Consider the following 27,780-nt stretch of genomic DNA (forward strand, 5'->3'; position numbering starts at 1 on the left):
ACATTTAAAACAGACATATTCATTCAATTTTCAATATGTGACTGAGAAGAATTTTGTATTCAAAGGTTTTTTAACTATTACAGTATTGAATTTAGGATTCAAATGATCCAAGTTTGTTAAGTTTTCATATTTGTTTTAACCCAAATCAAGAGTTTATTAACATTCCAGGGCATATTAATCAATTATTAAAAGATATTAAATGCTTTGCATATAAGTAAATTGGGGTAAAATTTCTTTCTGTCCAGATGCAAAGGTTGGTTGTGTAATGACTATTACTGGATCATTACCCTGGAGAATATGATGTAAAATAGTTTGAACATGAGGAATTAGTTAATAAAAATAAATCTGCTCCTTACAATCTCTATTTCAGAGTCCACCACAGTTTTAATTTCCACTCCACCATGGTCAACCATCCTGAACACCATTTGTGTCTTGAATAATTTTCCTTGCTATCAGTCACTATTTTTACACTCCATCTTCCTAGAAATACCTCTCTTTACTTGCCATTATAATATCTGATCCTACTCTCCTCGCCCAAAAGTAATTGTTTCCCCAAATCACAATCCTCACTCAGTTTTGATCCATTGACTGACTACCATATCCACCCACTATAATTTCTCCTCTGACCACCATCTCCATCCCATCATGCTTTCTTCTCATGCATCTCCATAATTTTTCCCTCTACTATCTCTTTTGCCCGTTGTCTTCAGCTTAGAGATCTCCATTTATGACCATTATCTTCACCTTTTCCTGTGTTCTCTCCAAATTGCTATCTTCAAATATCATGATCTATCAATAGCTCCCATCACCACAACTACATAATCTCTCTCCTTGACTACTATCTTCACTCCCCCCACCCTGTGATCTGCACTTTTTCCCTCTTACAGAATCTCTCCTCTTGAATAGCCCAATCCATTTTAACATAACAATATTCGATATAACAATAAACATAATCATCGAATAAAGGTCATATAACTATTTAAACAAACTGGACTAGATGGACAGACCTAAACAATTAGAAAGTTGAAAAAAAAGAAGACATAAATATAAGAAAGAAAATGATTGTGGAGCTATAGGTGGACAGGTATATGGAGGGATGCAAGATGGATTGTATTTTTACTTTAATAAACTTGGAACCATTTGAACAGCAATAACAGAATTACTAAATGATCTCATTTGAAATATCACAGAGAAACACAAGAATTGCTGATGCTACTATCAAGCAAACAATGAGAGCTGGAGGAATTCAGCAGGTTAGACTGCACCAGTGGGATGAAATTGTCAGTCAATATTTTTGATTGGAACCTTTATTGAGGCTAAAGTACAAAGGGATGACATCAAGTTTATCAAGGGGGTTGGGAGAAGCTGAGGAAGGGCTGAGGTGATTGGTATTGGACACTTGTCTTGATGTTATTGGACAGAAGTTTGGGGAGGTGGAGAGACAGGTAGCAGAAGGGACTACTGAGAAGAGGAAGGAAGTTTAGGAAGAAAAGCAAGAACAGGATGAGATAATAATGCGATGGAAACAGTGGAACCGGGTAGAAGTTGGAGTTAGCTAAAATTACAAAAATCAGTAATTCATCCTGCTGGCATTAAGGCTGTCCTTATGAGGCATCTTGGCAATGGGAGAATTAGTGAGGCAGAGAGAGTGGAGATTCTAAAGCTAAAGACATCAGCTCCTGAAGGCATGGTTTGCAAAAATGAGATCAAGATTTCAGTTTTATAGGATTGGAGTGGATTACAGACTGAAACACAATCAATTAACCAGAAGACTGAAGTAACTGGAACTGAAGACTTTTATTAGCTAGAGATGGACAGCATCCCTTGAGTTGCTGGCTCACATTGACTCAGACTCAAACTGGGGGCAGGGTTATGGCATGACAATCTTTTTGGGTAATAAAGGGGAGGAGTCATGAGCCGGCCAGTGAGAGCAGGGTCGAACATAAAATGTTAAGGCATTTACATGCACAAGTGGGTTCACCACACAGAAACTGGGGTTTATATGGATTAAAAATACAGATGAGAATATTAGAACTCAGTAGATTCTAAAGTATAGCTTAGTGAACAGTAGGTAATTAGATTAGTGTGAATTAGGAAACGGGAATCAAGACTGTGAGAATAGAATGAGAGAGGCTGGCCGTGAACAGTTTAGCTGAGGATAACTGGGTTAAATCTTTGCTCATCTGGTCAATCAATTGAGATACATAACGAATTGAGAGAGTTTGTTGTTAGATAAGAGTTAGATTTTGTCAGCCTACATTTGCAAACTAATGGTGAAAATTTTAGAAAATGTTGCTGAGGAAGCAACTCATAGATGAGAACAATAAAACCTTTGGACACTGGGTGTGAGCGCTGGAGCAGGAAGGAAGCTGTTTTAACTTTTTTTCTTGACAGATAAAATACAAACAGAAAAATGCAGTCCCATCAAATTGGAAAGTAGTGGTGAGATGTTGAGTGAAGGTAATCTGATTAACCATATCAAAGGCTGAAGATAGATAGAGAAGGTGAGGAGGGATAGTCTATCTCAATTGCAGCCTTTTAATCTCTTTATTACCCATACATCTATATTCCTTTTAATATTTTATATAAATATATCCATTGCACTTGTGTGATTTCTGATAACCATTGGGTTATGTGGGTGGTGAGTCCATTCCATGATCCTGGGAGGTGAGTAGCATTGAGGTAAAGGTAAAAGTACCTCTTCTCTTTCTGCTCCATTCTACTACCTTAAGACACTTAACATGCCTCCAAACCTTTTCTTGCCATGCTACCCAGATTAAAATTTGCAAAGCAAGAGGCTGCCAACCTTGTTATTGTTTTTAAAATCTCCTCTTCATTGGGAGGGGTCTGATTGACCTACCCCCTTGTTTAGTCTGTATTAAACCTGGCTGGCTTTCTGAGAATCGTATCATTTTTCCGTTTATTCTTCCACTTGCATCCATGCAGTCATCTATATTACAATTCCACCACCTCATCGAGTCCAAAGAGAAGACTTTTCTTGGAGTGAGAATTTTCCAATGAGTTTATCTCTTAGAAATAATGAGAAACAAGTGCATATGGTGAAATAGTAGACATATCCAGCGGCAAAAATGTTCAAGATTTCTGCCATAAATTCTCATCTACCCTTTGATCAAGCAGCAGTTGTTGAACTGGATCCATGTTTTAAATACTGTTGAAGGAGTCTCAGAATTGGAGATAATCACTTTAATGTTGAAGTGAAGGGCTCAACGTTCACAAAAGACAAATGTGAGTTTTTATCTACCCACCCAGTTTCCCTTGCCTGGCACAATGCTTATATAGTTTACACATGATGCACAATAAATCAGGAAAATTAAAGAAAATTCACTTATTTAAAATCTCATCCCTACAGGAGAGATTTTAAACAATTCTAACATTTCAGGATAAAAACAGCTAGAATTTGTTGTTATAAAATGAAATGAAACTGAAATATCTCAGTGGGTTTGCTGCATGACTTAGGTCATCAGCAGTTTTTTAACCCACAAATGCAGCTTGCATGGTGAAATGAAATTAAACAGAAATGCTTGAAGAGAGGGAAACAACCAAGAATGAGACCAGAGTAATTTTGAGTGTCTGAACTTGGGAAGATCTAGTGTTAAATCCATTCATTATTAACTTGCATTAATTTTTAAGGTCTGGGATAAATATAGGATTATGAGTGAAATTGCTATTTCAATCACGTACAATGTCAGGCCTATCTTCACAGAAAAATTCCATTGCTGGAACCATGGTAGTTTCTGAAAGGCAGTCAAAAAATTTTAAATCGGGACCATGTTAAAAGGATACAGGTACATACTTTAAAGGCACTGATTGCCTATAAAAATCATGGAATATTTATGCCAAACTATCTTTAAGGAGATATGACTAGATTGTTTAACTGATATGGATTAATGAATTGTTCATTACTTTTCTTATGTGTGTCAGATCCATTTCCCTTCAGCAACGACGTAAAACAGGGTTGTGTTTTGTCTCCTACTCTGTTTAGTCTATTCTTCGCTGCTGTTCTTCAGGATACCACATCAGACCTGAAGTTAGAGGTCTTCTTACTAACAACATTTGATGGCAGGTTCCCCAACCTCTCAAGACCGAGAGCAAAAAAGGTCAGGGACATTGTGACGCATAAGCTACAGTTTGCTGATGACTGTGCACTGGTTGCCCAATCCCTCGAAGACTTACCGGAGATCACCAGTCACTTTGCCAGTGCTGCCAAGAGCTTCGGATTGATAATCACCCTGAAAAAGACGCAAGCTATGGCTCAAGCTATGAAAAACCGACTGTCCTTAGTAATGACACTTGTCTTGATGGTATTATTATGTGCTCCCATTTACTGGGAGCTTTTACATGTTGTCATCGTGTGAGTATCTCTTTAAGGGCTAGTACCAGCTGCAACCATTTAGTACAGTCTAGGACAAAAGTTGATACTCTGGTGGAAGGGAAAGAACATTCATTGCTTTTTCCAGGGACATAGGTGGTGAGAGAGTCATGTGAGTGGAACACTGAAGGAAACAGCATTCATTATTGACCATCACCCATCTTATGGACACTGAGTGGGAGTGACTCTGTGTGAAATGGACTATTCGGCTGATTCTCCCTGTCAGAGAAATTATTGAGCCACACCATGACCAAAGGAAAGGTCTCTTTAATTGACCTGCTTCACACGTTTCATTTCCCCTACACAAGGAAAAGGGGAGTTGTGACAACCTTTCATCTGAAAGGATATTTCTCGGCAAGAAACTCGACAAGGATTTGTGAGTTTTCAGCAGTCTGGTCACTCTGTCTCTCCCACCTCCTTTGTGATTATTTCTGTGCATCAGTTTAAAAGTCTGCATTTTGACACAGGATTTCTAAGACTCAACTTTGAAATGACTTTCCAGAATTGTGCCTAAGCTGTAATGGTTTGGGTATCCCACACACACATACAGACATAAGTATATTAGCACATCACTGAGTTTGATTTAACTAATGTTTTATATTATTAATAGTTATTAATAAATATATTGTTTTAAAAGAAAAACAATAAGACTGTCTTGGTGAATTTCCATTGCTGCTCGTCTGTGATATAACACTGTCAACAAATTTGCTACCTGGGCAGCTCAGTAACATTCTCAGCTTCTCTAGATGTAGAGATTGAGTCAAGAACCAGAAAGGCCTGCTTTACCTTTGGTCAGCTGAAAGATTGGATTTGGTCACAGAACATCAGGTTGGCCACAAGGTCCAAGGTATGCAGGGCTGTTGTCATATTATCTTTTCTATATGGATGTAAGAAGTGGTACCCATATCAGAGTCACTTATGTCAGCTTGACCAACTGCAGCAGCATCACCTATGTTCTCTGATGAAGATCACCTGGTGAGACAAGGTCTCCAATACTGAGGTCCTTTCTTGAGCCAGAATGCCAGCAGTTTCAATGTTGGTGATGTCATCTTAACTGCACTGGGCAGGACATGTTGTCAGAATGCCTGACTGAAGACTGCCCAAAGACATCTTGTACGCCCAACTGTCCAATGGTACCCTAAAATGAGGAGGCTAGAGACTATGGTACCAAGATGTTCTGCACAGGAGCTTCAAGAAAGCTGACATTGACCTATCAACACGGGAGGATCTGGCTCAAGATCGCTCACATTGGAGGGACGCCATCAGAAAAGGTGTAGACGCTGCTGAGAACAAGCTGAAAGAGGCAACAGGAAGCGCCAGAACAGAGCTTCTGCCCCTCCTGGCCTCACCTGCCAAGCATGTAGCAAACAATGCCTGTCAAGGATAGGCCTGTCCAGCCACTCCAGGATGCACATATCAAACCCCACAAACTGACTGAAAAGAACCATCAACCTCTTGTAGGATGGATAGCCAGAAAAATAAAACTTATGGATCAATGAATTGTTCATTTCTTTTGTCTCTGAAATATTCTTGTCAAGCATTTCTATACATTTTCTTTCCACAGAACTGACAATATAATTCTGTGGAAAAAATACATTTCCAAATCATCCTGATAGAATTTTACTAATTTTGGCTGTTGTGATCAGTGTTCATTAGGTTGACTGAAATTAATTCAATTGATTAATTGTGCTCTCTGATCAATAGTTCATGCCAAAATTACTCCAAACAGTTCCATCATTAATATTAATGATGAAAAATGAAAGATGTTTTAGATGATCTGAATGTCATGTTATACTCTATTAAACTATTTGATTTGGAAAAAGTGGATATAATTATACCCATCCTACAGGTTTCAAGGCTGTTGGCCCCACTTGAATTCTAATTATGTGACAGACAACACTTTGACACTGGGTAAGTTTATAATGGCACATCATTCCTTTTCTCTTCCCATTAGTCAAGATCATGTTGCTATGATTACAATTTCCTTTATAGAAAATATTATGCCAGCACATAATACAAAGTAATACATGTGTTGATATTTTATTTTTTTTACATCCTCGGTAAGTTCTGATGTGCTCTACGACCAACAAACTGAATTTGAAAAATATTCAACATTTATGGGAAGTATTATAATGTAGGAAACAAGGCATACAATTTTTAAACAGTAAGATCACACCAACAGCAATGAGAGAAATTAATAGATAATCTGTTCAGTGACTCGGAATTGTGCTATGGGATCTTTTCCATCCACCTGTATCTGCAGACTGGATTTTGGTTTAATATCAAGGATAGGCCTGTCCAGCCACTCCAGGATGCACATATCAAACCCCACAAACTGACTGAAAAGAATCATCATCTTCTTGTAGGATGGATAGCCAGAAAAAAAAAACTTATGGATCAATGAATTGTTCATTTCTTTTGTCACTGAAATATTCTTGTCAAGCATTTTTGTACATTTTCTTTCCACAGAACTGACAATATAATTCTGTGGAAAAAATACATTTCCAAATCATCCTGATAGAATGAAGGCACTGATAGTACATCTTTCCCTTAGTATTAAAATAAAGTGTTTAATATGAATTATGTTCATATCAACACTTAGTAAGATGAGCTTGGAGAGACAACTTGTTTCCAGTTTGAGAAACAAGGGTGTTATGTCCGATCACAGCTGACACCTAAGCAAAGCCTCCTAGGAAGAATGCAAAATGTAAATTGGCTTCAAAGGGTCTTTCCTAGCAAGTATTGAAAGGAGATGGCAGGATCTTAAAGCTACAGGAAGATGGACATTAGAATATTCAAGGGCTCAAGTAGTGAGAGGAAAGCACAATTATATTCAAGTTTTCAGGAAGAGAGGGAGAGTGGGATTAGATTTGGGATATTGAAGGGTACTGGGATTGAATATAGTTTGATTTGATAGGACTGGATTACAATTAAACCGAGGAAGCCTCTATTGGGGAACTAAGGAATGAGTGTATTGAAAATACACAACAGCCTTGAAACCTGTAGGATGAGGTATAATTATATCCACTTTTTCCAAATCAAAGATGTTGTAATAGGAATTCATATAAATCCAATCTATGCCTGGCTTTTTGTGCAATTCATGGAAATCATCTTTTAATCCTTCTCAGATCTAGTCCTTCACCTGAACAACCTTGGTCACTGACATTCCCTTTCTCTCCACCACTCTCATTCTCTGCAACTTAAAAGATCCTGTTTTTCTCACTTTTCCAATTCAGATGAGCGGTTAGTAATGTGAAATGTTAACTCAATTTCTCTGTTCACAGATGCTGATTGTCCACACAGTATCCTCAGCACTTCTTCTCTTACTTTCAGATTTTTAGCATCTTAGTTTTTTTTTTAGCATTTGACAATAGATAAATACTGTTTTTTGTTTTTTTTTTCTTTTTTTCTTTGGCTTGGCTTCGCGGACGAAGATTTATGGAGGGGGTAAAAAGTCCACGTCAGCTGCAGGCTCGTTTGTGGCTGACAAGTCCGATGCGGGACAGGCAGACACGATTGCAGCGGTTGCAAGGGAAAATTGGTTGGTTGGGGTTGGGTGTTGGGTTTTTCCTCCTTTGCCTTTTGTCAGTGAGGTGGGCTCTGCGGTCTTCTTCAAAGGAGGTTGCTGCCCGCCAAACTGTGAGGCGCCATGATGCATGGTTTGAGGCGTTATCAGCCCACTGGCGGTGGTCAATGTGGCAGGCACCAAGAGATTTCTTTAGGCAGTCCTTGTACCTTTTCTTTGGTGCACCTCTGTCACGGTGGCCAGTGGAGAGCTCGCCATATAATACGATCTTGGGAAGGCGATGGTCCTCCATTCTGGAGACGTGACCCATCCAGCGCAGCTGGATCTTCATAAGCGTGGACTCGATGCTGTCGACCTCTGCCATCTCGAGTACTTCGACGTTAGGGGTGTAAGCGCTCCAATGGATGTTGAGGATGGAGCGGAGACAACGCTGGTGGAAGCGTTCTAGGAGCCGTAGGTGGTGCCGGTAGAGGACCCATGATTCGGAGCCGAACAGGAGTGTGGGTATGACAACGGCTCTGTATACGCTTATCTTTGTGAGGTTTTTCAGTTGGTTGTTTTTCCAGACTCTTTTGTGTAGTCTTCCAAAGGCGCTATTTGCCTTGGCGAGTCTGTTGTCTATCTCATTGTCGATCCTTGCATCTGATGAAATGGTGCAGCCGAGATAGGTAAACTGGTTGACCGTTTTGAGTTTTGTGTGCCCGATGGAGATGTGGGGGGGCTGGTAGTCATGGTGGGGAGCTGGCTGATGGAGGACCTCAGTTTTCTTCAGGCTGACTTCCAGGCCAAACATTTTGGCAGTTTCCGCAAAGCAGGACGTCAAGCGCTGAAGAGCTGGCTCTGAATGGGCAACTAAAGCGGCATCATCTGCAAAGAGTAGTTCACGGACAAGTTTCTCTTGTGTCTTGGTGTGAGCTTGCAGGCGCCTCAGATTGAAGAGACTGTAAATTTTAAATAAAAGCAGTAAAGCTGGAAATACTCAGCAGGACAGGCAGCATCCATGGAAAGAAAAGCAAAGTTAATGGTTGAAGCCAAAGAACCATCAGAGTTCAACCTTCCCAGATTAATGTTGAATGACTGCATGGGAGCAATTAGGGAAAGCAGTGCCCTGAGGCAGAGTTCAGCTTTGGGTGGATGCAGGAGTAGCAGCAACAGGGGTGAAGGATTGCCTCAGTGATCACTGCAGTAAGAGCATATTTTGTTTTTTAGATGATTGCCCTGTCTACTTTAATTATTAGTTGCATGTTTAGGTTGGTCATTTGCAGGTAGAAATGTTCCTGCTGCCTGAACTACTAGCATCAGAAATCAGTCTATGGAGGTACATCAATACTAGTTTCACCTGTCAACTTTAAATTTAATCAGCAGAAGGTAGCTGGGGTGGAGGTGGGGTAGAAGAGTGGATGAAGGTGGAGACATTCAAGGGAAGAATGATGGCCTGACAGGAACAGTAAAAGAATGGCTATGGTGGGAGTGGTTTGCGGATAGATGGAAAAGATGGGGAAGGGGAAATAGAAAAGATCTATGTAACAGGGCTGAGGGGGAGGGGGGGTTGGAAGGGAGGAGTTTGGAAAGAAAGGGCATGTGAGAGGACCTAGGTGGATGAGAATAAAAGAGAAAGGTGCCATCCTAATTGCAAATGGTGTGTTACAGGACCCACGATAACATTTTAAAGGATTCTCAAATAAGCATGCATACATTATTGTGAAAATCGGAGGGGCTGTGCAATAGCGCATCACCATTACAGAGTCTAATCCATTGGTTGTTCGCTCTGTCTATGTCCTCCATGTACTCCGATTTCCTTCCATATTCTGAAGACATATTGGGTTAGTAGGTTAATTTGGCTATTTTTGGGCAGTGTGTGCTTGTGATCTGGAAGGGCTTGTCACAGTGTTGTATCTTTAAATTTAATTTAATTTAATTTTTTAAATTCTACATTGTAAATGACTAATTTATAATTTTTTTTTGCTAATTTTTTCAAGGTACTTTGCCAGATATGTGTTGCTACAATTTTGCTTGTCAATTGCTTTTCTCAAAACTTTAGGAAAATATGTACATTTTATTTCAGTTGAAGTCATCCAGGGCCAATCAAAATTGAAGTTAGAACTACAATGGGCATTGCTTTCTATTGGCAATGATCCAAAGTGTTGACTATTTCCAACAATAATAATAGATTTGGAAATATAATTGCTGCAATGGAATTCATTCATATAAAGCACAGAACCACAGGGATCCTGTCTCTCCTATGTTTGCCAATGTAACAAATCAATGTGAAGCTCCAAAACAAAGCTCCATTCATGCGTCAAGGAGGATGATAACTAGATTTACTCAGGGGAGTTCAGACCGTTGGCAATAGCAGATGGATTGAATGTGGTTTAGATCTCACAACAGTTCAAGACTATCAAATAAAATTATTAATACAGGAATGAAAATAATCACCTGAACCAAAAAGAAAATCATAATTATTTGTGCATACTGAAAAGCATAGTGCACAGATTTTGCCTCAATCAACTCACTTTGACTTGCCATTGAACCCATCAATCAAAATCTTCAAACCCAAGTTAAGAAAGCACGAATTATATAGCACCTTCTACAACATCAAGGTCATTATGAATTACTTTGCAGCTTTTGAAGAGTAGTGATGGCTCTAATATAGAAAAAACAGCAGCCAATGTGCATGTGACAAGGCCTAAGCACAAATTGAGAGAGCTTTAATTGATGGACCTAGAGCAGTGGAATGCAGATATAGTTTGGATTTAAAATGACAAATAAAGACTACTTGAACTTGAACTTGAGAAGAGGATTGGAAATCCTATAATTTTAGATTGTGTTGTTTTAACTCAACTACAGCATAAAGAAAATATTGGAGAGAAAATAGATAGTGCTGAGAAAATGTGTGTTGGGGTCACAATATGTGACAATAACGTGATACTCATGAAATCATTCCAAAAATGGGAGACCTAATTCGTAGCATGGTGGATCACAGAAGAGAGTGGGTAACTTGATTTTCCAGCTTAATTGGCATAGAGAAGGAGAGTAATGCAAGAGGGCCCACAGGACCAAATAGATCAGTGATGAAGTTGTAGCGGAGAAAGTTGTCTCATTAAAATTGTATGAAAATTTTAAAAAACTGCAGGTATTGAAATCTGAAATACCAGACAGGAATTCTCTGGATCAATTTGTGATAATTATCCATGAATGGGTCCCACATCTTATTAAATTCAAACTTTGCATCTTTAACTGTATCTAATTTTTTACAGATTTAAATTTTAAGACATAATATGATGTAGTCATTTCGGATATGAATAGGTGAAAAGTTACTTTTCCATTTCAATAGATTTGCTCATCAGCTATCAGTGAGGTATAAGCTAAGATTTTCTTTTGGGCTGAAGAAAAGGATATATCTTCTTCTTGATTAAAAAAAAATAAAGCAATAAAAGGACATTAGGGTTCTAATTTGATCTTAAAAATCTTTGATAAAGATTGGAAAATATTTTTCTAAATTAGGGCACTTGCAGAACATGAAGCTTCAAAGATTTTACGCTTATCACATAGTAGATGAGTGAGATAATTTAACTTTGGATATGTGTATTCTATGTACCATCTTAAATTGTAACAAGCATGTCATGCGCAACATGAGAAGTCATTTATCAAATTAAGAATGGTCTCCCAGTCTGTTTTTTCTCTTTGTCTCAGATTCAACTTTCGCCAAATATCAACTAAATTTAATTGCTTCATAAAACAATATATAGGGTTTGCTGCTTTAGCTCTTATTACTGTTTTAGTTGATAATAGATCAAGACAACAATAGAAATCATCTATTAAAACCTTTTCCTGCGCTTCTGCCAAAAGTAAAAAAGTATTCTTTATAAAATTTTCATCATCTACATTTGGTGCATAAATATTCATAAGTGTCCACATTTCAGAATAAATCTGGCAATTAATCAAAACATATCTCCCCACAGGATTAATTATATTATCAAAATTTTTTACTGGTATTGTTTTTTTAATTAATATAGCTACTCCTCTTGCTTTAGAATTAAAAGATGAAGCTATAACTTGGCCCACCCAATCCCTTTTTAATTTAGAATGTTCTTTTTCTGTCAAATGAGTTTCTTGTAAAAATGCAATATCAACCTTCATCTTTTTCATCTTATTTTTCTTTTTAATTTGACTGTTTATCCCATTACTGTAAATATTTGTGTATAATGTGACCCGTGTATAATGCGACCCCCATTTTTGAAGGGAAAAAGGGGGAAATATTTCACCCCGTGTATAATGCGACCCCCCCCCCCTTTTATTGGCCCCAAATCATCATGGAAGTGCCACTTTGACAGTTGTGGAAGAAAAGTGGTGCTGAATGAAATTACAAAATCATCATAATAAATGTAATCAATTTATTGTTCAAAATATATATGTAAATAAAAAGAAAAACATTATTTTAAAATCCTTCAAAATCAGACTCATCAGCATCAGATGCTCCAAAAAGCGCATCCCATTCTTCTCTGTTGATCTTCTTATCTGTGTCCCAGCCTGTTGTGTCTGTTATTCATATTCAGATTCATGTTCATAGTCTGAAGTAGTGGTGGTACTTGCATTGTCCCATAAAACATCATCTTCAGTCCCATCCATTTTGTTGCTGATTCCTGTCTTTAAAAAAATCTCAGAGAGACCATATTACTTGGAAGTGAATCCCAGGCCTGCTTCACCCAAGAAACAGCAGTGGACAAGCCTGGTTTCTTGAGATTTCCCCCTGCTGTTTTCTCCACTTGGTCTGAGGGCAACCAGGAAATCCAATCTTTTCTAACATGATCCTTAAATGCCTTATTAAACACGACAGCCTGAAGAAAACTGAGGTCCTCCATCAGCCAGCTCCCCACCATGACCACCAGCTCCCCCACATCTCCATCGGGCACACAGAACTCAAAACGGTCAACCAGTTTACCTACCTACCTCGGCTGCACCATTTCATCTGATGCAAGGATCAACAAAGAGATAGACAACATACTCGCCAAGGCAAATAGCACCTTTGGAAGACTACATAAAAGAGTCTGGAAAAACAACCACCTGAAGAAACACACAAAGATCAGCGTGTACAGAGCCATTGTCATACCCACGCTCCTGTTCGGCTCCGAATCATGGGTCCTCTACCGGCATCACCTATGGCTCCTAGAACGCTTCCATCAGCGCTGTCTCCACTTCATCGTCAACATTCATTGGAATGACTTCATCACCAACATCGAAGTACTCGAGCTGGCAGAGTTCGCAAGCATCGAATCCATGCTGCTGAAGACCCAACTGTGCTGGGTGGGTCACGTTTCCAGAATGGAGGACCATCGCCTTCCCAAGATCGTGTTCTATGGCGAGCTCTCCACTGGCCACCGAGACAGAGGTGCACCAAAGAAGAGGTACAAGGACTGCTTAAAGAAATTTCTTGGTGCCTGCCCCATTGACCACCGCCAGTGGGCTGATATCGCCTCCAACCGTGCATCTTGGCGCCTCACAGTTCGGCGGGCAGCAACCTCCTTTGAAGAAGACCGCAGAGCCCACCTCAGTGACAAAAGACAAAGGAGGTAAAACCCAACACCCAACCCCAACCAACCAATTTTCCCTTGCAACCGCTGCAACCGTGCCTGCCTGTCCCGCATCGGACTTGTCAGTCACCAACGAGCCTGCAGCAGACGTGGACATACCTCTCCATAAATCTTCATCCGCGAAGCCAAGCCAAAGAAAGAAAGAAACACGACATCAAGGGGTTGCAGTACACTTGTCAATCCACCAGGAATAACAGCTTGGTGTGTCTTGAATCGCTTGAGCTGCTTCTTTACCACTTCTGTCAGATGGACTTGAAACTGGTCCCACACTAACATTAATGGTTTAACCATATAACCATTTACAGAGCGGAAACAGGCCATGTTGGCCTTTCGAGTCCGCACCGGTTCACTAGGACAACTCTACTAGCTCAATCCTCCCACTCTCTGCCAATATCCATCCAACCCCCTCACCTCCATGTATACATCCAACCTTCTCTCAAATGACAGAAGGGACCCTGCTGCAACTATCTCATTCGGAAGATCATTCCATTCTGCCACCACTCTCTGAGTGAAGAAGCATCCTCTAATATTTCTCCTAAAGTTTTGCCCTCTTACCCTTACCTTTAGAGAATGGGAGAAGAAAGGGATCAAAAGAATAGAAAATTGTTTTTAGGGAAATAAATTATTATCTTTTGAACAAATGAAGTGCAAATATGGTATAACTCACGGTACAATGTTTTCATACCACCAATTGAAAACCTACTTGAAGGACAAATTGGGAAGCAGGCTGAGGTTACCAGAAGGAAGCAATTTTGAATATGTGATTACAGATACAACGTCTTTAAAAGAGATCCAGGTCTTCTATTCCACTCCTTCTCCAACCACAGTTTGATGCCCTCTTCATCCATCCACCCTTTGGGATGGTAGTGTACAAGAACGCTTGGTGGGAATTTTTCTCCTTTTGCAATGGTCTTATGCTTAAAGATCACCATTGGCCGTAACTTGGACCTATCAGCTAAACAGCACAAAACTATGGTGAAGTGGATCCTTTCATGACCTGTCGTCCTTACATAAACCGTCTTACTACCCAGTTTGTCAATAGTTCTGTAACCAGGCATATCAAAACACAAGGGAATTTCATCCATATTGCCGATATTATTCATATCAAAGTCATGCTCCATCCTTAACTTAATCACAACATTATGAAAACTAATTATCTTGTCATGTAAGTCACTGGGAAGCTTCTGTGATATCTTGGTTCTCTGTCATGTGTCTCTTCATAAGCTTCTGATGCCAACCATTTGACTCCTTGAATGTGCCACTCACTCCATATTTGCTATCCTTCTGCAGTTCCTAGCTTGAAGCTGGATGTGGAAACAGGTGACAATGTAGCCATCCTTTCTCCACCTTTCTACCCAGTCAACCAGTGCCTTCTCCAGATCTGTATACAGAGCCTGCTTTCCCCTACGAGCACATTTGGTCATGAGCAAATGGGCTATCTCTGATTTCTGCTTTCTCCAAAGTCTGACGTTACTCTCAGCAATGCCGAAATCTCTGGAGGCTACACAGTTGTTACTGCTTTCTGCATACTTGATCACTTTCAGCTTAAATGATGAATCATAAACACTGTGTTTTCTCTTCGTTCCAGGAGAAAACATCATGGATAAAAATGAGAGCAACAGCAAAATACGCGTTTCATGTGACCTCCTGAGTCGCGCTGCCATCTCTCCGTTCACCAGCCTGCCCGATTCGCGATGTCGTTTCTCACAACCCCCTTCCCCTCACTGCCCACCCTGCCGCCTGAGTTGCGCTGCTGACTACCACTCGGCCACCTGGCTGCCCTGCGAGTTGCAGAAATTTAAAAAAAAATTTACTCCCATGTATAATGAGAACCCCTTTTTTTGAGGGGAAAAAGGGGGTAAAAATTTTTTGTATTATACACGAATATTTATGGTAATATTAAAACTAAAAAAAATTTATTTTTATCATCCATTATCCCAGGTCAAAATCTCTTCCAATCCTGTATTCCCAAGTTTCTTTATCAACTCTAACCGACTCCTGTGTACATTTCTGTCCCTTAAGAAAAAAAAAATATAGAAAAAGAATTAAAAAAGGAAAAATTAATAAATAATTGAACAAAAGAAATATTACTTAAAAAAGTATATAAAACCCCCCAAAAGTGCTGAATTAAAATATAACAGTGTGGCAGGTTTGTGTTCCCATGCCATCATGTTGAAATTACGAGACCACACCTGAAGTTGTCAGCCAACGAAGAGTGTTTATTACAGTGTTATCAGGCTTAATATCTTTTCTTCTTTGGCTTGGCTTCGCGGACGAAGATTTATGGAGGGGGTAAAAAGTCCACGTCAGCTGCAGGCTCGTTTGTGGCTGACCAGTCCGATGCGGGACAGGCAGACACGATTGCAGCGGTTGCAAGGGAAAATTGGTTGGTTGGGGTTGGGTGTTGGGTTTTTCCTCCTTTGCCTTTTGTCAGTGAGGTGGGCTCTGCGGTCTTCTTCAAAGGAGGCTGCTGCCCGCCAAACTGTGAGGCGCCAAGATGCACGGTTTGAGGCGTTATCAGCCCACTGGCGGTGGTCAATGTGGCAGGCACCAAGAGATTTCTTTAGGCAGTCCTTGTACCTTTTCTTTGGTGCACCTCTGTCACGGTGGCCAGTGGAGAGCTCGCCATATAATACGATCTTGGGAAGGCGATGGTCCTCCATTCTGGAGACGTGACCCATCCAGCGCAGCTGGATCTTCAGCAGCGTGGACTCGATGCTGTCGACCTCTGCCATCTCGAGTACCTCGACGTTAGGGGCGTGAGTGCTCCAATGGATGTTGAGGATGGAGCGGAGACAACGCTGGTGGAAGCGTTCTAGGAGCCGTAGGTGGTGCCGGTAGAGGACCCATGATTCGGAGCCGAACAGGAGTGTGGGTATGACAACGGCTCTGTATACGCTTATCTTTGTGAGGTTTTTCAGTTGGTTGTTTTTCCAGACTCTTTTGTGTAGTCTTCCAAAGGCGCTATTTGCCTTGGCGAGTCTGTTGTCTATCTCATTGTCGATCCTTGCATCTGATGAAATGGTGCAGCCGAGATAGGTAAACTGGTTGACCGTTTTGAGTTTTGTGTGCCCGATGGAGATGTGGGGGGGCTGGTAGTCATGGTGGGGAGCTGGCTGATGGAGGACCTCAGTTTTCTTCAGGCTGACTTCCAGGCCAAACATTTTGGCAGTTTCCGCAAAGCAGGACGTCAAGCGCTGAATATAGACACACAACATGTGACCTGGCATCATGACATCTGAAATGCTAACGACCTCATGACATAGCTATGTTGAGTAGGCCAGGGCTTCTCAATAGAGCCATGGGTACTGCTAAGTCACTATGCCTCGTGGCTTTAGTGGCTAGTTGCCAGTAGATAGGAGGCTGTGTCTAGCTGTCACAAGAGAGGAGCTGTTAGCGCTGGTTCTGCCCACTCCTTCCAAGCGTATTGCTACACAGCTCCCTCCAGACCCAGCAGTAAGCCACCAACTGGTTCAGCGGTTCTGAATTAGTGCGGACATAGAACTAAGCAGGGAGAGTGAAAACTGACTTGCCATTTGTGGCACAGTGCCAGAGCATCATGTGTGAAGGCTGGTGGGGGAGGAAGTGATATGTACCGTACATCCTAACAGGGCTCAATCAAATAGAAAGCTACAAACAATTATTGACAACACAAATAAATACAGAAGGAATCACGTGAGACATTTAACGTATCCAAAAGGTAATCACAGACAGTTGCAAAAGGTTAGAGTTGATTACAGATAATTACAGTTAAAGCACATGAGAAATCCAGAACAGTATCAAACATTTGAGATGCATTACCAAAACTGAAAGTCCATACTGTAAGCAGGTTGTTGGTAATTGTGAGAGTCTATGGTGCTAATCTCAAAGTCTGGTAGGAAAGAGTTTGCTGTAGAAAGTCAAGTAGCAGCTAAAGTCTGCAATGACACATAGGAGCTGGTAGGTGGTGCTCTGTGGAGTGACTATCCGTTGCTGCTTAATATCTATAGTGTCCTACAGAAGTTGACAGGTGGTGCTGTGCTTAGCGACTGTCCATTGCTGCTGGAAGTTTGCTGGCTGGCTGCCTGGCCAGTAAGCTGTTCTTTGCTGAGCAGTGCTGTGCTGGTACTGAAAAACCTGTACCATCTGCCTGGTTGGCAGGAAAAGGCCTCAGTAGCATCAACGACAGGCAACGTTGTACTGAGTGAGTAATTGAAAACCTATTACAATCTGCCTTGTCGGCAAGAAAAGGTCTCAGTGGCATCATCAACAGTTCGCAAGTTAATACCTGGGTCACAAAATATTCCATCATAAACTGCAGCTTGTGCAATTGTCAGGGCAGAGTAAACCTGTTGATCTTTTCCCCTAATCACACTCTGCAGCATAAGGGACCACTGACTTTTAGGCCAGTTCAAATTTACAGCTACCTTTACAAAATGTTGGAATATTTGTCTATTCCGGCTTCATCAAATGTTTTTTTGGGTTTTTTTTCAAGACCTGAAGCCCTCAGTATTTCCTCTCCATCTTCTTGATCATCTTCATCTGAATCTGATTCTTTTTAATCTCCCTTCTTCTCTTGATCACCATCTGTCAAAACTCTAGGTACTCTTGACAGCTCTTGCATGTCTGGCATATCTGCCTGCAGCCTTTTCAATTCAATACTGAATTCTCTGACTTACAATTTCTTTCTATTTCAGAACAGGCCACCTCTGCCAATCATCCATCTGATTTTTGGCTCAGTTTTTCCTTCTCCTGATCTAATGGGCATGTCCATAGCTGCAACTTAAAACCAATTTGTTTTCTCTCTTCTATCTGACAGGGGGGGGTTTTCTCTTTCCATAAGTACTGCCTAACCTGCTGAGTGTTTTCAGCATTTTTTGTTTTTTTTAATAATCTTTGATCACTTGCTTAGCTAATTCTCTCTTTAAAAAATATTCAGAAAATATGCTCCCACACTGAGAAAGAGAATTCTAAAGACCCACAATCCTCTAAGAGAAAAATAATGTCTGATTTTTTTACCAAATGGGAGACCAGTAGTGATCTCTAGTTCTAAATCCTACCATATGGTGAAACATCTCTATTTTTTCACCTTATTATGTTTCAATCAAGTGATCTTCCAGTCTGTAAAATGTAGCAGCTACAAGGTTTGCCTGTTCAGTTGACGTGTTTTCAACATCCTGAATTGTGGTGGTCTTTAACTCACTGATTGAAAGGAAAATTGAGTCAAAAAACCTCATCATGCTTAATAATAACCTGCATGAGCACTTGTTGTGCCATAACCTAAAGTAGCCATTCTCAAGTAAAAGCCTTGTTTTCTTTTCACCTTGCGTAACATAAAGATTTTTTTTATGTAGACAGTATGATAAAAATACAGAAGAAACCAAAACTTGATTGCTTCACAGGAAAGAGAGCCGGTAAACTTTGAGCAAAGTCCTAAGGTTGAAAAAGGCTGACCTAAAGTGTTAAAAACTGAAGCTGAAACCTAGGAACATTCTCCTTTAAGGCAAAAAAATAATTTGCTGGAGGAATCAGTGGGTCAAGCTGCATCTGTGGAGAAAGAAAATTGTTGACATTTCAGGTCAAAACCCTTCTTCCTTCAGCTTTCTTTTTTGCCTCAGATCCCAACACCTGCTGTTTCATTAACAAACTCATTAATCTTTAAATAACCTTGCAAATTTCTCCAAGATCATTGCTCAGATACCTCTGCTGTATATTGAAGAGCCCAAATTGATGTGCCAGCTGAAAACAAACATTGTTTTCAATTAATTTTTTGGTTTTGTGTCAGCAAACAGAAAAAAAGTCAATGAGATTATATGGCATTGGAGTGATCTTCTCAGTAAATTGGCTGCATGGAACACAAAATATTAAGGAAAAAAAATATGAGATTAGCACAAGAGTGCTGGAGTTGTCGAAAGTACAGCTGGCAGTTTTGGCTACAGGATGATATTAATCAATTGGTAGGATAGGCAGCGAAATGACAGAATTTAATCTTGACCACTGTAAGGTGATGCACTTTAGGATTACTCATAAGGATAGCACAGATGAATGTTATGGCCCTAAAGAGTATTGAGCAACAAAACAATCATGGCATTCAGGTCCATGGACTCCTGATGATGGTGATATTGGAAGATAAGTTGGTGAATAGACCTAATAGGATATACCTGCCTTTAATACTTAGAGCAGATAATAAAAGAGCAATGAGGTTATGGTATAACTTTTAAAACATTGGTTTATGCCTCAGTTGGAATATTATGTGCATTTCAGGTCACCATGTTATAGGAAAGACATGAGGGCACTGGAAATTCATCAGATTATTGCCCAAAATAGAATGTTTAATTTATAAGGAGGGATTGGATAGGCTGCATTTATTTAACATATCAGGGTTGGCTGAGGAGGTATGTAATAGAGAAACTGTATGCAAAATTATGAAGGGCAGATGGAAGGTAACATTTCTCCATAGCAGAGGTGTCAAAAACTAGAGTTCGCAAATTTAGGATAAAGGATTAGAAATTTAGAAGGAATCTAATGAAGAATGTTTTTTCCTCCTTGTGGGTATTTGTAATTTGAATACTCCAACTAAGGGGTTGGTGGAAGAAAGTACTCTCACTATCCTTAAGTATCTAGCCAAGCATTTGAACTTCTATGGCATAAAAAGACAATGAACCAAAGGGTGGTGGTGGGATCAGTATCAATGGTTACTTGATGGTCAGCAGGGAAATGGGGGCTGAAGAGCCTGTTTTGGTTCTGTATGATGTTGTGACCATAACATTTATGATGTCCATGTATGGCTGAATGAGTGAAATTTGTTTAATTAATACTCCATCAATCTAAACTCAGAACTATTTTTCAAACCTTATGAAATCTTGGTTCAATTTTTGACAAAAGAATGGTCAAACACAGGCAGGTGAATATGATTACCCTTGACATCAGAGCCATGTTTGTCCAGTTATCAAGGTACACTGAAAATTTTTAATTAGAATCTAGGTTTTTAAAAAATTCCACTGGCTGAAGTCTGAGAGAGCACAAAGATGATGGTTGTGGTTATAGTGTGGAATCCTTGCAGACCCAAGAGATTGTTGCAGAATTCAGAGCAGAGTCCTCAGCTCAAACTACTTCAGTCATTTTCTCAATGACCTTTTGTTTGTTGTGTCAAAGTAGTTGTTCAGTGAAGCTCAGTTTAAGAGATAATGATTTGTTTTGGTCCGTCAATACGAGGCCACTTTTCCCTTCCTTTGGAAGGTAAATGTCATAACATAAATGTGGTAGAGGCTAGCCAACTGAATTGTACATCTGCTGAGAAATGCAAGATTGCTCAGTGCAGTTCTTGACCAAGTGATGAAGAAGTTCCAAATGATTCTAGTTCAACTGTTGAAATAGTGGTGCCAATGCAATGGTAAGGAAAAACTCTCATATTATCCAATTGTATGATATGGAAGATAATCATCACAGCTGATTCCTATTGAATCCATCCTCTTGCTTTTGAGTCTCTAGGGTACTTCGATGAAGACTTTGAAAGGTAGGCACAGTGAGATGGTAGCACTGCCTGAGAGCATATGAAATACCAAGCAGCACAAGGGAGACCAGTTTCAACCTTGTCCACAGCTTTCAATGGAGCCAGGAGTCTGTACTTCCCAGTATCACGTAGGCCGCTGCATGACCAAACTATGCTGCCAACTGTCATCTGGCAACTGATGCTGGTACAGATAGAAGCTTTCTTTGGCTTGGCTTCGCGGACGAAGATTTATGGAGGGGGTAAAAAGTCCACGTCAGCTGCAGGCTCGTTTGTGGCTGACAAGTCCGATGCGGGACAGGCAGACACGATTGCAGCGGTTGCAAGGGAAAATTGGTTGGTTGGGGTTGGGTGTTGGGTTTTTCCTCCTTTGCCTTTTGTCAGTGAGGTGGGCTCTGCGGTCTTCTTCAAAGGAGGTTGCTGCCCGCCAAACTGTGAGGCGCCAAGATGCACGGTTTGAGGCGTTATCAGCCCACTGGCGGTGGTCAATGTGGCAGGCACCAAGAGATTTCTTTAGGCAGTCCTTGTACCTTTTCTTTGGTGCACCTCTGTCACGGTGGCCAGTGGAGAGCTCGCCATATAATACGATCTTGGGAAGGCGATGGTCCTCCATTCTGGAGACGTGACCCATCCAGCGCAGCTGGATCTTCAGCAGCATGGACTCGATGCTGTCGACCTCTGCCATCTCGAGTACTTCGACGTTAGGGGTGTAAGCGCTCCAATGGATGTTGAGGATGGAGCGGAGACAACGCTGGTGGAAGCGTTCTAGGAGCCGTAGGTGGTGCCGGTAGAGGACCCATGATTCGGAGCCAAACAGGAGTGTGGGTATGACAACGGCTCTGTATACGCTTATCTTTGTGAGGTTTTTCAGTTGGTTGTTTTTCCAGACTCTTTTGTGTAGTCTTCCAAAGGCGCTATTTGCCTTGGCGAGTCTGTTGTCTATCTCATTGTCGATCCTTGCATCTGATGAAATGGTGCAGCCGAGATAGGTAAACTGGTTGACCGTTTTGAGTTTTGTGTGCCCGATGGAGATGTGGGGGGGCTGGTAGTCATGGTGGGGAGCTGGCTGATGGAGGACCTCAGTTTTCTTCAGGCTGACTTCCAGGCCAAACATTTTGGCAGTTTCCGCAAAGCAGGACGTCAAGCGCTGAAGAGCTGGCTCTGAATGGGCAACTAAAGCGGCATCATCTGCAAAGAGTAGTTCACGGACAAGTTTGCTACCCAAAGACACAACAAAAGCTCATCTGTCTTTTCTGGTAATATTGCATGTAACTCAAGCAGAAAACTAGTTTTGCCTGGGATGTCACTCAGGAGAATTGCCTGTATAACTGTAGAACTCTTCCCTTGCAGGATGATTCATAATTCCACCACTTTGCTAGTTTCCTTATGGTCAGCAACTAATCCAAACTGGAAGTGAGTGGATAATTTCAAAGCCATGTATCTGGACATAATGGCCATGATTGTCCTTTAGGATGGTTTGCAGTTTATTTTTTAGGAATCACTGTAATTATTGCCATTGAAAATTATTCTGGGAGAGTATGAGTTTCCAAAGCCTGATCTAATACTTGCATCCTATTTTTTTAAAACAGCTAAACCTAAGTACCTGCATCAGCCAATCTTGCCCTTCCTCTAGCCAAATTTCAGTAATGGCCACAATATCATAATTCCATGTACTGATCCATGTTCTAAGTTCATCCACTTTATTCCTAATACTCCTAGCATTGAAATAAACACAGTTCAAACCCTCTAACTAGCTACCTTTATGTTTTGTTCCCTGCCTGTGCTTCCTCACCAACTCAGAGCACATCGCATTATCCTTTTGTCCTTCTACCCTAATCTCAGCACTCACATTTTGATTCCCACTCCCATGCCAAACTAGTTTAAACCCTTCCCAACAGCTCTAGCAAACCTGCCTGCCAGGATATTGGAAAGACAGGTGCAACCTGTCCTTTTTGTACAGGTCAGACCTGGCACCAACTCATCAGCCACGCATTCATCTACCAAAACCTTCTGTCCCTACCCTCTCTGGTGTGTGGCACAGACAGCAATCCTGAGATTACCACCCTTGAGTCCTTTAACTTCTTTCCCAACTCCCTATATTCTCTCCTCAGGACCTCATCCCTACTCCTGTCAATGTCATTGTCATTGGTCCCCATGTGAACCATGACATCTAGCTGCTCACCCTCCCCCTCCAGAATACTATGAACTTGATCAGAGATGTCCCTGACCCTGGCACCTGGGAGGCAACACACCATCTGGAAGCCTCAATCTTGTTCACAGATCCTCCTATCTGCTCTCCTAACCAATGAGTCCCCAATTACTATAGCTCTCCTCTTCCCCCTTCCCTTCTGAGCCAGGGGGCCAGCCTCTATGCCAGAGATGTAACCACCCCAACTTTTCCCAATTGTATCTGCAACAGTATGCTTGTTGAGGGGAATGGCCACAAGGGTGTCCTGCTCTTTCTGCCTCTCCCCCCTTCCCTTTCCTTACAGTCACTCAGTTACCTGTCTCCTGATCTTTAGGGATGACTGCCTCCTTGAAACTCCTGTCTATCACTCCTTCTACGTTCTAAAAAGTCTGAGGAGACTTGACATGTCATCAAATACTTTTCTAGAGATGAACAGAGGAAGGTGTACTGATGGTTGCATTGTGGCCTGGTATGAAAACCTAACTGTCCAGTGATGAGAGTGTGTAAGAACTTTTGAAAACCATGAAGTTAGATATGTTGCCATGACCAGATGAGGTTTACCTGAGACTATTGTGGGAAGTGAGAGCTGAGCCACTGGCAATGATCTTTGCATCATCACCAGGGACAGGAGGATTGGAGTATTGCAAATATTGTTTCTCTGTAGAAGAAAAGGAATGGAGATAACCCAGGAAATTGTAGACCATTGAGTTTTACTGTAGTGGCAGGAAAGCTGTTAGAGAAGATTCTGAGTGACAGGATTTACAAGCATAATTTGTTTAGAGATAGTCAGCATGGTTTTGTCAGGGGAAGGTTGTCTCACAAATGTGATTAGAGTCTTTGAAGATGTAACAAAGCACAATGATGAAGATAGAGTGGTTAATGTAGTGTATATGAATTTCAGTAAAGCATTTGATGAAATGGCTTGCCCAGAGAAAACAGAGGGTGGTTGTAGATGCATGGAGGTCAGTAACCAGTGGTGTTCTGCATGGATCTGTTTTGGGACCCCCTCCTCTTTGTGATTTCTATAAATGGTCTGGATGAGGAAGTGGAAAGATGTGTTGAAACAATAAATTCTGCAGACTGTGATTATAGTTAATACACAAGAAGGGTGGGTTAGTAAGTTTGCAGATGACATGATGGTTGGTAATGTGAATAGTCTGGAGAGTTGCTCAAGGTTATTGAGGGACAGAGTGGGCTGAGAAGTGACAGATGGAGGTTAACCCAGGAAAGTGTGAAGTAGTTCATTTCTCTAGGTCAAATTTGAAGGCAGAATACGATGTTAATGTGATAACTCTGAGCTGTGTGGACTAACTGAGAAATCTTGGAGTCTGTGTCCATAGGACACACAGAGCTGCTAAACACATTGAGAGTGTTGTTAAGAAAGCGTATAGTATGTTGGCCTTCATTAAATTGGGATATTGTGTTCAGTTCTGGTCACCTCACTCTGTGAAGGATGTGGATGCTAAAAGAGACGGTGCAGAGGAGATTTACAAGGATGCTGTGTGGATTGAAGAGCATGGCTTATGATGATATGTTAAGTTAATTAGGTCTTTGTGATGCGCTGTGGTGCTGCAAGCAAAGAGAAAACATGAGAAGACTACTACGGGCTTAAACAGCTCAAATTCTGTAGACATCAGTCTTAATATCTTTGCTGGCTCCACGTGTGCCTGACTGTCCTTTGCTGGCTCCACGTGTCCGACTGACCCCGGGAGAGGCTGGTTCAAATCTATTAACAGGCCGGTGAATGACAGCCGGCCAGGTGGGGCCAGCCTCCTAGGTTGCTCACCTGCAGGTACAGTGGTTGTCTCCTGCAGTAAACTGGTAGGAGTGCGGCCAGTGTTGTGGTTATATCGCTACAGTCTTCTCCTTGGAGTGATAGAGAATGTGGGGTAATCTGATAGAGGTGTTTAAGATGAAGAGAGGCACTGATCTTGTGGATGGTTAGATGCTCTTTCCCAGGTTGGAAATGGCTAACAACGAAAGGCACAGTTTTATGATGCTTGGGAGTACATATGGGTGGATGCAAAAGATAAGTTTTGCACAGAGAATGGTGGGAACATGGATTGTTTTGCCAGCAATGGTGCTGGAGGCAGGTACAATAAGAATTTTTGAAGAGACTATTAGATAGGTATGTAGAACTGAGAAAAATGAAGGATTATGTAGCAGGCATATTCAGGCAGTTGTTGGAGTAGATGATTTTGTTGGCATATCACTGTGGGATGAAGGGCCTGTCCTATGCTGTTGATTTCTATGTTCTATGAATGCAGAAGGCTGCAGAAAATGCTAAACCTACTGACCTCCCATCTATGTGAGATGCTGTCTCAAGAAGGCACCTGACATCATAAAGAATTCCCATTACACCGGTCTCAATTTCTTATTGCTGCTGCCTGAAGGAAAAAGTTGCAGTAGTTTGAAGTCAAGCACTTTGGATTCAAGAACAGCTTTTTTTCAACAGCTACAAGGCGTTATGAGGACAACAAAAAGAAATGTCTAAACCATTAAAAAGTCACTTTTTTTCTTGCACTAACTGCAACTGTGAATATTTATTTATCATCTGTCCTAGATGGAACAAGGACAAGATTCCCTTTGTCCTCACCACATCATTAGCCTCCACATCCAACATATTATTCTCCACAATTTCCTCCACCTACAATGTGATTCCACAAATAGACAAATCTTACCCTCTTCTCCCCTCTCTGCTTTGTGCACAGACTGGATCTGTGACTCCCTCATCCACTTATCCTTTCCCACTAATCATCCCTTTAATACCTAATGACACGACCACACTTGTGCGCAAACCTCATTGTACCGTTTGAGGTCCCAAACAGTCCTTCCAAGTGAAGCAACACTTCACTTGTGAATCTGCAGTGGTCATCTCTGTGGGAAGCGAGGAATGAGATTGCTGAGCCACTTGGAGACACTGGACGGAAACTGGGAGATTGTTTTGTTGAGTACCTTTGCTCTGTCTGCTGCAATAGCAGGGACCTCCTAGTGGCCAACCCTTTCAATTCCGTGCCCAACATCCATGCCAACATGTCTGTCCATGGCCTCATGCACTGCCAAACTGAGGCCACCCGTAAATTGGAGGAACAACACCTCAAGTTCAAGTTTATTATCACCCGATTGCACAAGTACAATCCGATGAAGCAGCGTTCTTCGGTCCTTAGTGCAAAACATGCAGACACACAACCAGGCATAACATACATACAGACAAACAATATAAATGTAGGACAAATATACATATATAAAAATAAATACTGTTTAGTTAATATTAGAGACTTGGATGGTTAGTATGAGCAGTTCCTTTGGTCAATCAGCATTCTCACTGCCTGTGGGAAGAAGCTTTCTCAGCCTGGTGCATCTCTGCTACTCCTCCATCTTTTTCCTGATGGGAGTAGTTGAAAGATGCTGGGTGTGGGGTGTAGGGGTCTTCAATGATTTTGTGGACCCTCTTCAGTCAACTATCCCAGTAGATCACATTAATTTGGGGAAGGAGACCCCAGTGATCCTCTCTGCCACTCTTAAGCTCCTGTGGATTGACCACCGGTCCAATTACCTACAGCAAATGTACCACACTGTGATGTTGCCCAATCAGGATGCTTTCAATAGAGGTCCAGTAGATGGTTGACATGATTGTGGCCAGAAGCCTTGTCTGCTTCAGTCTTCTCAGGAAGTGCAGTCAATATTATGCATTCCTGACAAGTGAGGAGATATTGTGTGTCCATGATAGGTCACTTGTTGAGTGGATTTCAAGAAACTTGGTGCTCTCTACTATCTCCACTACAGAGTTATTGATGTGTAGTGGAGGGCAGTTGCTCCTGGTCCTAGTTAAGTTTGCGATCATCTCCTTCTTTTTGTCCACATTGAGACTTAGGTTATTATTCTTGCAACATATCATGAGATTTTCCACCTCTTCTCTGTAGTATGACTTATCATTGTTGCTGATGAGGCCAACTAGTGTTGTGTCATCTGCAAACTTTATGACTCCGTTGGAGTTGGATTTGAAAATGCAATCGTGGGTCTGTAGCATGAACAGGTGCTGGGTGAGCACACAGCCCTGTGGTCCACCTGTACTCAGTATGACGGTGCTCAATGAACTGCTACAAACCCAGATAGACTGTGGTTTTCCCGTTAGGAAGTTCAGAATCCAGTTATAGAGAGGGGTGATGAGTCCCAGTGAGGACAGCTTCTCCACCAGCCTCTGGAGAATTATCATATTAAATGCCAACCTGAAGTCAATGAGGTGTCGTTGAGCCTGGCGTATGAGGTGTCATTCTCCAGGTGGGTCTGGACGGATTGCAGGGAGGATGCTATAGCGTCGTCAATGGAATGGTTTCTTCTACGGGCAAACTTAAATGGGCCCAGAGTCTCTGGGAGGAGTGCTTTGATGTGTGCCATCACCAGAAGCTCTAAGCATGTCATAGTGGTGAGGTCCATCTGGAAATTCTCTTACTAGAGACATTAACAATGTCCAAACAGGCCTCTCCCCTGTCTCTTTCTCTTTCCTGATGCCTCTGCTCCTTTCCTCCAGCTCCCCATTCCCTTCCCTCTCCATTTAGAGAGCAATCCCTTCCTCCTATCACTTCAACTTTTTTT

General features: G+C 41.4%; 1 protein-coding gene across 2 annotated transcripts in view; it reads right to left on the reverse strand.

The window, feature by feature from the left end:
- The window catches only part of bmp7b (bone morphogenetic protein 7b), a 112,456-nt gene that overhangs the window by 21,273 nt on the left and 63,403 nt on the right, over positions 1–27,780 (reverse strand). The gene's annotated exons all lie outside the window — the stretch shown is intronic.

Source organism: Narcine bancroftii, chromosome 6, assembly GCF_036971445.1.
Source record: "Narcine bancroftii isolate sNarBan1 chromosome 6, sNarBan1.hap1, whole genome shotgun sequence".
NCBI lineage: Eukaryota > Metazoa > Chordata > Chondrichthyes > Torpediniformes > Narcinidae > Narcine > Narcine bancroftii.